The sequence below is a fragment of the Microcaecilia unicolor genome, unplaced genomic scaffold (assembly GCF_901765095.1).
Source record: "Microcaecilia unicolor unplaced genomic scaffold, aMicUni1.1, whole genome shotgun sequence".
Lineage (NCBI taxonomy): Eukaryota > Metazoa > Chordata > Amphibia > Gymnophiona > Siphonopidae > Microcaecilia > Microcaecilia unicolor.
Window position 1 is genome coordinate 329,961 of NW_021963014.1, and position 12,114 is coordinate 342,074.

Consider the following 12,114-nt stretch of genomic DNA (forward strand, 5'->3'; position numbering starts at 1 on the left):
TCCCTCCCACTATCACCCCTCCCATCTGTCATATCCTCAACCTCTCTCTCTCCACCGCAACTGTCCCTGACACCTTCAAGCATGCTGTTGTCACACCTCTCCTCAAAAAACCTTCACTTGACCCTACTTGTCCCTCCAACTACCGCCCCATCTCCCTCTTACCCTTCCTCTCCAAAATACTTGAACGCGCCGTTCACAGCCGTTGCATTGATTTTCTCGCCGCTCATACCATCCTCGATCCGCTTCAATCTGGCTTTCGCCCACTTCACTCGACAGAAACGGCATTATCCAAAGTCTGTAATGACCTGTTCCTCGCCAAATCCAGAGGTCATTACTCCATCCTCATTCTCCTATCCGCCGCTTTTGACACTGTCAATCACAACTTACTTCTTGACACACTGTCCTCTTTTGGGTTCCAGGGCTCTGTCCTCTCCTGATTCTCCTCTTATCTCTCCCATCGTACCTTCAGAGTACACTCTCATGGTTCTTCATCCACACCTATCCCGCTCTCTGTTGGAGTCCCTCAGGGTTCTGTCCTTGGACCCCTTCTTTTCTCTATCTACACCTCTTCCCTGGGCTCCCTGATCTCGTCTCATGGCTTCCAGTATCATCTCTATGCTGACGACACCCAGCTTTATCTCTCCACACCTGACATCACTGCGGAAACCCAGGCCAAAGTTTCGGCCTGCCTATCCGACATTGCTGCATGGATGTCCAACCGCCACCTGAAACTGAACATGGCCAAGACCGAACTTCTTGTCTTCCCACCCAAACCCACTTCCCCTCTACTACCTCCACTTTCTATTTCGGTTGATAACATCCTCATCGTTCCTGTCTCATCTGCCCGCAACCTCGGTGTCATCTTCGACTCCTCCCTCTCCTTCTCTGCGCATATCCAACAGATAGCCAAGACCTGTCACTTCTTCCTCTATAACATTAGCAAAATCCGCCCTTTCCTCTCTGAGCACACCACCCGAACTCTCATCCACGCTCTCGTTACCTCTCGCCTTGACTACTGCAACCTACTCCTCACTGGTCTCCCACTTAGCCACCTATCCCCCCTTCAATCCGTTCAGAACTCTGCTGCACGTCTTATCTTCCGCCTGAACCGATACACTCATATCACTCCTCTCCTCAAGTCACTTCATTGGCTTCCGATCAGGTACCGCATTCAATTCAAGCTTCTGCTACTAACCTACAAATGTACTCGATCTGCAGCCCCTCCTCACCTCTCAACCCTCATCTCCCCTTACGTTCCTACCCGTAACCTCCGCTCTCAAGACAAATCCCTCCTTTCAGTACCCTTCTCCACCACCGCCAACTCCAGGCTCCGCCCTTTCTGTCTCGCCTCACCCAACGCGTGGAACAAACTCCCCGAGGCCATACGCCAGGCCCCCTCCCTGCCTATCTTCAAATCTCTGCTTAAAGCCCACCTCTTCAACGTCGCCTTCGGCACCTAACCTTTACACCTCTACCCAGGAAATCTAGACTGCCCAACTTGACATTTTGTTCTTTAGATTGTAAGCTCCTTTGAGCAGGAACCATCCTTCTTTGTTTATTTTGTACAGCGCTGCGTAACCCTAGTAGCGCTCTAGAAATGTTAAGTAGTAGTAGTTAAGAATTGCAGGGCTAATTTTCACAGTGGCTCCTTGGTCTAGTGGTATGATTCTTGGGTTCGGTCTGAGAGGTCCCAGGTTCGATTCCTGGAGGAGCACCATTTTTGTCTGAGCCCCTAAAATTAAAAAAATATATATTTCAGAATCTTTCTTATCCATAGCATTACTTTTTGAAAGTTTTTCAATTTGAAGCACTCAAAATTATTTTAAGGGGGGAAAAAAAGAATGAAAGAACGCTAAAGTTAACCGTGTTGAAATAACCATGGTGTAGGGATGGAAAACAAAAACTTTGAAATACAATTTACAAATGAGAAAAGACAATCACTCACACCCTAAGTGAGAATCATACCCCTTGGACCAATGAGTCAGCTCTGTAGCAACCTTCTCCAGTTCAATACTAAAACATTTAGAAGCGCTTATTCTTCTTATATGTATATTACTACTACTATTTACTACTATTTAGCATTTCTATAGCGCTACAAGGCGTACGCAGCGCTGCACAAACATAGAAGAAAGACAGTCCCTGCTCAAAGAGCTTACAATCTAATAGACAAAAAAAATAAATAAAGTAAGCAAATCAAATCAATTAATGTGAACGGGAAGGAAGAGAGGAGGGTAGGTGGAGGCGAGTGGTTACAAGTGGTTACGAGTCAAAAGCAATGTTAAAGAGGTGGGTTTTCAGTCTAGATTTAAAGGTGGCCAAGGATGGGGCAAGACTTAGGGGCTCAGGAAGTTTATTCCAGGCGTAGGGTGCAGCGAGACAGAAGGCGCGAAATCTGGAGTTGGCAGTAGTGGAGAAGGGAACAGATAAGAAGGATTTATCCATGGAGCGGAGTGCACGGGAAGGGGTGTAGGGAAGGACGAGTGTGGAGAGATACTGGGGAGCAGCAGAGTGAGTACATTTATAGGTTAGTAGAAGAAGTTTGAACAGGATGCAAAAACGGATAGGGACCAATGAAGGGTCTTGAGGAGAGGGGTAGTATGAATAAAGCGACCCTGGCGGAAGATGAGACGGGCAGCAGAGTTTTGAACCGACTGGAGAGGGGAGAGGTGACTAAGTGGGAGGCCAGCAAGAAGCAGATTGCAGTAGTCTAAACGAGAGGTGGCAAGGGTGTGGATGAGGGTTTTGGTAGAGTGCTCGGAAAGAAAGGGGCGGATTTTACGGATGTTGTAAAGAAAGTTGAGTGGAGAGGGCGAAAACCAGATTGTAGTGGGTCAAGAATAGCATGTGAGGAGCGAAAATCAAGGCAGTGGCGGTGAACAGCACGCTCAAGTAATTTGGAGAGAAAAGGAAGGAGGAAGATGGGTCGGTAATTAGAGGGACAAGTAGGGTCGAGTGAAGGCTTCTTAAGGAGAGGTGTGACCACAGCATGTTTAAAGGCAGCAGGGACAGTCGCAGTGGAAAGTGAGAGGTTGAGAATGTGACAGATAAAAGGAATAAGAGCAGGAGAGATGGCATTAAGAAGGTGGGTGGGAATGGGATCAGAGGAACAGGTGGTACATTTTGAGGAAGAAAGGAGAAGTGTAGTTTCCTCAATAGTAACTTCAGGAAAGGAGGAAAGGGAATGAGGGGAAGGAGAGAGAGGGGAACGGACTAGTGGAGGGAGAGGTGGTGAGGTAGAGAAAGCAAGGTGTATCTTTGAGCCTTGTTGTGAAAGAATTCAGCAAGGGTCTGAGGAGATAATGAAGGGGGAGTTGGGGGTGGGGGCACCTTGAGGAGAGAGTTCAATGTGGTGAAGAGAAGTCGAGGATTAGAGCCAAGAGAGTTGGTCAGTTGGATATAATAATCCTGTTTGGCACGTAAAAGAGCAGATTGGAAGGAGGTCAGCATGAACTTAAAGTGTAAGAAATCAGCAAGGGCCCGAGATTTCCGCCAGAGGCGTTCGACGGAGCGGGTACAGGAACGTAGGTAGCGGATATTAGAAGTCAGCCAAGGTTGGGGTTTTGTACGCCTTACAGGGCGGGTCATCAAAGGTGCAAGAGTGTCTAAGGCAGAGGATAGAGTATTGTTGTAAGAAGAAACAGTGGTAGAGCTGGGCACCTCTCAGCTGAGGAAAGGCTTACCAGGGGTTAGGCCGAAGCCAGCATTCCTCCCCCTGAGGGTCGCCTGATCCTAGCCAAAAAGCACCTGGAAACTCTGTGCTCTTGGAGCGAAGGCCCTGGGAAGATCGGGGTGGAACTGGAGTCACCCCGGATAAAGCTGTGAGGAACTGCAGAAGGGCTGCAAGTCCTCCACAGCACCTGGTGGGAGCGCTGGGCACCTACAGTTGAGGCCCTGAGTGGATCGGATTGGACCTGGGTGTCACCCCGGAGAAGGCTGTAAGGATATGCAGATGAGCTGCAAGTCCTCCACAGCACCTGAAAGGCAGCCGGTGGTAGAGCTGGGCACCTCTCAGCTGAGGAAAGGCTTACCAGGGTTTAGGCCAAAGCCAGCATTCCTCCCCCTAAATGTATTAGTTTTCTTTGTAACACACAATCTGAAACATGGCCTTTAAAAGAAACACACACATAAAGGCTTTGCTGCCGAAGAGCGACAAAGCGACACTGAAAAACCAAAAAGCCTGCAGTGGGAGGGGTGACATTCTCCCTGCCGCGAGACGCCGAAGTGCTCACGTACATACAAACGCGGCCGCATATATACGCAGAGCACTGAGAGGACCGGCGGGAACTGTGAGGTGGTGAAAGCGAGATGGCGCGAGCTCTGGGGCGGGAACCTGCGGTCGTGAAGAGCGCGCGAGGTGGGGTGGGAACCTGCGGCTTGGAGAACTTAAGAGCCCGCTAGCTAGGCTGCGGGTAGCATTGTCACTCCTCAGTTAGATGTATAATTAAAACTATCGAAGAATTATACATACCAGAAACGTTAGTCATAGGCAGTTGGTGGCCCAACTGTTTGGGGAGGCTAAAGGGGGTGGGGCCGGGGGTGGAGCTTAAATCCACAATTGTCTGATAACACACAGAAAAAAAAAATAAATAAAAGTGACAATTAATACCTATTAAATTTAGATATTAGATATGTATCACATGTCAAAGAATAAAGTGGTTGCTCAAAGCATAAACTAACCACAATCGCTGAACTGCAAAACACTATGCACACCTTTGTGCAAAAACACACTCAGAACCTTACTGTACCATAAATATTACACTGGGCAGAACCTAATACACCAATATACCACCCATACGGAAAATGCAGGCCGTCAACAATATGAAACAAGGCATCATCTAATATAATAAAACGCACCCTCAACGTTCTGAGGACAACGTTCTGAAGCCATCTGACGTCACTCCCAGGCTGAAGGGTTCGTGGATTCGTGGTGTGAAGCCTTCAAGCCAGCCAGCCGTCTCTGCCCCGCCCTCGCGTCAAACGTCATGACGTCGAGGGCGGAAAAAAAAACCCAAACAAATCCGGCAGCGAAGCGTCAGGGAAGGAGGCGGCGCTCCTGACATCTAGCCTTCCCTTCGCTGTGCTCCGCCTTCTTCTGATGTCAAGGATGACGTCAAAAGAAGGCGGAACACAGCGAAGGGAAAGCTAGACGTCGGTAGCGCCGCCTCCTTCCCTGACGCTTTGCTGCCGGAACCACCACGGAGGTAAATTTAAAAAGAAGAAAAAAACCAAAAAGGGATGTTGGGGGAAGAGAAGAGGGTGGCCAGTAAAGTAGAACAATGGGAGCGGGAGGGCAGGGGAGAAACGACAGCATGGATGCGAAGGGGGGGGGGGCATGGATGCGAAGGGGGGGGGAGAAGAGGGCGGGCCAGGCTGGGGCATGAGAGAGAGAGGAGCATGGATGCGAGGGGGGGGGGGTCATGGAAGGGAGAGAGGGGACTTGCTGGAAAAGGATGAATGGAGGCGGCAGGGGACAGAGGAGCATGGATGGGCATGGATTGGGAGGGCAGGGCTCAGGGAGAGAGGGGAATTGCTGGAAAGGGATGAATGGAGGGGGCAGGGGACAGAGGAGCATGGATGGGCATGGATTGGGAGGGCAGGACTCAGGGAGAGAGGGGAATTGCTGGATAGGGATGAATGGAGGGGACAGATGGGCATGGATGGATATGGATTGCAGGGCAGGCCTCAGGGAGAGAGGGGAATTGCTGGATAGGGATGAATGGAGGGGCCAGGTGACAGAGGAGCATGGATGGGCATGGATTGGAAGGGCAGGACTCAGGGAGAGGGGAATTGCTGGATAGGGATGAATGGAGGGGACAGATGGGCATGGATAGATATGGATTGCAGGGCAGGGCTCAGGGAGAGAGGGGAATTGCTGGATAGGGATGAATGGAGGGGCCAGGTGACAGAGGAGCATGGATGGGCATGGATTGGAAGGGCAGGACTCAGGGAGAGGGGAATTGCTGGATAGGGATGAATGGAGGGGACAGATGGGCATGGATGGATATGGATTGCAGGGCAGGGCTCAGGGAGAGAAGGGAATTGCTGGATAGGGATGAATGGAGGGGACAGATGGGCATGGATGGATATGGATTGCAGGGCAGGGCTCAGGGAGAGAGGGGAATTGCTGGAAAGGGATGAATGGAGGGGGTAGGGGACAGAGGAGAATGGATGGGCATGGATTGGGAGGGCAGGGCTCAGAGAGAGAGAGAGGGGAATTGCTGGAAAAGAATGAATGGAGGGGGCAGGGGACAGGTGGGCATGGATTGGGAGGGCAGGGTTCACACTCTCTCTCTCATATACAATGTCTTTCTGACTCTCACTCTCACACACTCAGTCTCACACTGTATCACATTCACTCTATGTGCCACACAGTCACTCACACACTCGCTTGGTCTCATACACTCACTCTCACAGAGAATCTGTGTCTCACACACACTCTCTCTCTCGCCCACACACTCTCCCTCACACTGTGTCTCACATACACACTTGCACACACTCTCATTCTCACACACACACTCTCTCACAAACACACTCACACCCAGACTCACTCTCTCTCTCACACACTCACACTTTCACTCTGACTCTCAAACAGTCACTCTCACATACACTCTCCCAAACATACACACTCTGAGGAAAACCTTGCTAGCGCCCGTTTCATTTGTGTCAGAAACGGGCCTTTTTACTAGTATCATCATAATTCTCATGTAGAGCCACAAAACACCCTAATTCATGTTTAATGTGGGATAAAATGCCATAAATAAGTAAATAAATATAAACTTTTAATGTTGAGCACCTGATTCTCAAAGTGGACATATTTCAAACACTATAATGAAAATAAAATGATCTTTTCTACCTTTGTTGTCTGGTGACTTTTTCTGATCATGCTGGCTCAGTATCCGATTCTGCTGCTATCTGTCCTCAGTGCAGGTCAGGAAGTCATCCTTGTTAAATATCTCCCTGGCAACCCAGGACACCTCCAGTCAACCCCCCCCTGCTCTCCCAGCAGTAAGGTAAACAAATTAACCAGAAACCAATTTCTACAACTGGTTACACAAGGCTAGAGAGCTTTCACTGCAGCTCCTGCTGTGAGGATGGAGGTAAAGCAACAATTTAAACCCCTCAGCGCAGCAGGACTCCACAGTTGGTCCATCCTGCTGCAGCAGGGAAGGCCTAGCCTCCCCAAGCCTCTTATACCGGGTGCTTATGTATGCTGGCATGGTTTGCAGGGCAGCTCTCAGAGGGAGAGACCAGAATGCCTGCTTTTGATGGGGGAGCAGGATGAGTGATCATTTTGTTATTTTATTTATTTTTAAATTTATTTTCAAAATATTTGACTCCGTTTTTCAAATGATCAGAAAATTAAACGAAAATTTAAAAATTAGGTCTGTGTACTGCATTGTGCTAAGAAGCATACGCTGGGAGGCCCTGCCCCTTGCTCACATTTCTTACATAGAATAAGGATTTAAGCTGTGTAGAGAACGGACCAGGGTACTTTTCCTGATTATCACTTATTTGAGGTTTCCTATAGTGTGGAAGCGCCTTCCACAGAATTTACAGCACTGCCTATGGATGAACAGTAAACAGAAACTCCCAGACCAGAGCGTTACTGCCCCTTTCTCCCTTTAAACATGAAGAAGCTGGTTAGTCATATGACAGTGGCTGGTTGAAACTTGTAGCCTATATATATATTTTTAACACTAATTGAGAATCCTATGTGATAGTACACATGTATTCTACAGAGCAGTGAGGAGTAGAAAGTGCAAGGTGTTCTGAACTGCTGACCATTGCCTGGGTTGAAGCTCTCCAGTTTTTGCAGAAAGAAAATACAGGGTATCAGACCTTTCCCTAGGTGCTTTGCAACTATTGAAACAATAAACTGATTAAGACTTGCAGGGCAAACTTTCACAGTGGTTCCTTGGTCTAGTGGTATGATTCTTGGGTTGGGTCTGAGAGGTCCCAAGTTCGATTCCTGGAGGAGCACCATTTTTGTCTGAGCCCCTAAAATTAAAAAAATATATATTTCAGAATCTTTCTTATCCATAGCATTACTTTCTGAAAGTTTTTCAATTTGAAGCACTCAAAATTATTTTAAGGGGGGAAAGAAAGAATGAAAGAACGCTAAAGTTAACCGTGTTGAAATAACCATGGTGTAGGGATGGAAAACAAAAACTTTGAAATACAATTTACAAATGAGAAAAGACAATCGCTCACACCCTAAGTGAGAATCATACCCCTAGACCAATGAGTCAGCTCTGTAGCAACCTTCTCCAGTTCAATACTAGAACATTTAGAAGCGCTTATTCTTCTTATATGGATAAATTTTATTCAACTTTATTTTCTATTTCTAAATGTACTAGTTTTCTTTGTAACACACAACCTGAAACATGGCCTTTAAAAGAAACACACACATAAAGGCTTTGCTGCCGAAGAGCGACACTGAAAAAACAAAAAGCCTGCAGTGGGAGGGGTGACATTCTCCCTGCCGCGAGACGCCGAAGTGCTCATGTACAAATGTTATGGTATAAGCCAGTCATCAGAATTAAATGTGTAGCATGATGTTGTGTTCGATCAGATACATATATATACACCAATATATTTGTGCAGCTTTTAAAAATATATTTTTGACACTGCAGCAGAGAAAATAGTTTCATTTCAAGCCCCTCTCTCCCTATCCCTTTTTCTGGGAACTTCTGATAGCAGGGATAGTCAATTACAAACACTTAACAAAGACAAAAGAGAGATATATAACTCTCTCTGCCCTCCCACCTAAAAAGACTGAACAAAAGCTTGACTAAAGTGGGTACCTGGATGCTCATCAGGACATCTCTGAAAACCAAAGACCCAAGAGACAGAAAGTCTGGAGAAGCCATTGAAGACAAAGAACTCAGAGGAAAAGCATAAACAGGACATTTGCTTGTCAAAAGTATACCTGCCCCTCCCATCATCTATCAGACAAATGGACGCCAGGACATCTGCAGAAAGAAGGACTTATAATGTGGTCATGTGAACAGACTACATTAACCATAATGCCTTGCAAAATATCCAGGACATGCACACACCATGCTTCTCTGCTAACATTATAAAAGGCCTGGAAACAGCCCAGCTCGCTCTCTTGGAACCTGCCTCCTCTTGGAACCTGCCTCCTCTTGGGACCTGCTGCTCTCTTTGGGGTCCGCTGATGCCTTGCTCCTGAACATGTGCTCATCAATCAGCTGGACCACAGCATGCTTGTAACAAGGACTTGTAAGTTAACCTACCTGCTACTTTGTTCTATTTTATGCACAAATTCTCTGTTCTAAGATCCTTTTAAAACCTACCTCTCGTGTTCAATTGTATATTAAATCAACCTTTTTGAAGCTAAAAATACGGTCTCTTTGTGTTCTGAGTATATGGTATCTTTTATATATACTTAATTTATTTAATCTATTGCAATTATCACCTTTGGTGATTGGTGGAGAAATTAATATCCTAAAACTTATAAATACAGCACCTGCTCTTAAATTATAATTAGTAGCGAGTGCTCTAGAGCTCTTTCCCCCAAGATAAATAATTTCTTGTAACACAAACAAACGCGGCCGCGTATATACGCAGAGCACTGAGAGGACCGGCGGGAACTGTGAGGTGGTGAAAGCGAGATAGTGCGAGCTCTGGGGCGGGAACCTGCGGTCGTGAAGAGTGCACGAGGTGGGGTGGGAACCTGCGGCTTGGAGAACTTAAGAGCCCGCTAGCTAGGCTGCGGCGTAGCATTGTCACTCCTCAGTTAGAGGTATAATTAAAACTATCGAAGAATTATACATACCAGAAACGTTAGAGTCATAGGCGGTTGGTGGCCCAACTGTTTGGGGAGGCAAAAGGGGGTGGGGTGGAGCTTAAATCCATAATTGTCTGATAACACACAGAAAAATAAATAAATAAAAGTGATAATTAATACCTTTTATTAAATTTAGATATTAGATATGTATCATATGTCAAAGAATAAAGTGGTTGCTCAAAGCATAAACTAACCACAATCGCTGAACTGCAAAACACTATGCACAACTTTGTGCAAAAACACACTCAGAACCTTACTGTACCATAAATATTACACTGGGCAGAACCTAATACACCAATATACCACCCATACGGAAAATACAGACCGTCAACAATATGAAACAAGGCATCATATCATCACAATTCTCATGTAGAGCCACAAAACACCCTAATTCATGTTTAATGTGCGATAAAATGCCATAAATAAGTAAATAAATATAAACTTTTAATGTTGAGCACCCGATTCTCAAAGTGGACATATTCCAAACACTATAATGAAAATAAAATGATATTTTCTACCTTTGTTGTCTGGTGACTTTTTCTGATCATGCTGGCTCAGTATCCGATTCTGCTGCTATCTGTCCTCAGCACAGGTCAGGAAGTCATCCTTGTTAAATATCTCCCTGGCAACCCAGGACACCTCCAGTCAACCTCCCCTGCTCTCCCAGCAGTAAGGTAAACAATTTAAACCATAAACCAATTTCTACAACTGGTTACACAAGGCTAGAGGGCTTTCACTGCAGCTCCTGCTGTGAGGATGGAAGTAAAGCAACAATTTAAACCCCTCAGCGCAGCAGGACTCCACAGCTGGTCCATCCTGCTGCAGCAGGGAAGGCCTAGCCTCCCCAAGCCTCTTATACCAGGTGCTTATGTATGCTGGCATGGTTTGCAGGGCAGCTCTCCGAGGGAGAGACCAGAATGCCTGCTTTTGGAGCAGGATGAGTGAACATTTTGTTATTTTATTTATTTTTAAAAATATTTATTTTAAAATTTATTTTTAAAATATTTGACTTCGTTTTTCAAATGATCAGAAAATTAAACACTTAGGTCTGTGCACTGCATTGTGCTAAGAAGCATATGCTGGGAGGCCCTGCCCCTTGCTCACATTTCTTACATAGAATAAGGATTTAAGCTGTGTAGAGAACGGACCAGGGTACTTTTCCTGATTATCACTTATTTGAGGTTTCCTATGGTGTGGGAGCGCCTTCTACAGAATTTACAGCACTGCCTATGGATGAACAGTAAAGAGAAACTCCCAGACCAGAGCGTTACTGCCCCTTTCTCCCTTTAAACATGAAGAAGCTGGTTAGTCATGTGACAGTGGCTGGTTGAAACTTGTAGCTTCTATATATAATTTTTAACACTAATTGAGAATCCTATGTGATAGTACACATGTATTCTACAGAGCAGTGAGGAGTAGAAAGTGCAAGGTGTTCTGAACTGCTGACCATTGCCTGGGTTGAAGCTCTCCAGTTTTTGCAGAAAGAAAATACAGGGTATCAGACCTTTCCCTAGGTGTTTTGCAACTATTGAAACAATAAACTGATTAAGACACACAGGGCTAATTTTCACAGTGGCTCCTTGGTCTAGTGGTATGATTCTTGGGTTGGGTCTGAGAGGTCCCAGGTTTGATTCCTGGAGGAGCAACATTTTTGTCTGAGCCCCTAAAATTAAAAAAATATATATTTCAGAATCTTTCTTATCAATAGCATTACTTTCTGAAAGTTTTTCAATTTGAAGCACTCAAAATTATTTTAAGGGGGGAAAAAAAGAATGAAAGAACGCTAAAGTTAACCGTGTTGAAATAACCATGGTGTAGAGATGGAAAACAAAAACTTTGAAATACAATTTACAAATGAGAAAAGACAATCGCTCACACCCTAAATGAGAATCATACCCCTAGACCAATGAGTCAGCTCTGTAGCAACCTTCTCCAGTTCAATACTAAAACATTTAGAAGTGCTTATTCTTCTTATATGGATAGTACTACTACTATTTAGCATTTCTATAGCGCTACACGGCGTACGCAGCGCTGCACAAACATAGAAGAAAGACAGTCCCTGCTCAAAGAGCTTACAATCTAATAGACAAAAAATAAATAAAGTAAGCAAATCAATCAATTAATGTGAACGGGAAGGAAGAGAGGAGGGTAGGTGGAGGCGAGTGGTTACAAGTGGTTACGAGTCAAAAGCAATGTTAAAGAGGTGGGCTTTCAGTCTAGATTTAAAGGTGGCCAAGGATGGGGCAAGACGTAGGGGCTCAGGAAGTTTATTCCAGGCGTAGGGTACAGCGAGACAGAAGGCG

General features: G+C 45.8%; 1 non-coding gene across 1 annotated transcript; it reads left to right on the forward strand.

Moving 5' to 3' along the window:
* Positions 1 to 1,643: 1,643 nt before the first annotated feature.
* TRNAR-UCG lies at positions 1,644 to 1,715 on the forward strand. The gene has a single exon. It is a non-coding gene; the product is annotated as a tRNA-Arg (tRNA).
* The last annotated feature ends 10,399 nt before the right edge of the window (positions 1,716 to 12,114 follow it).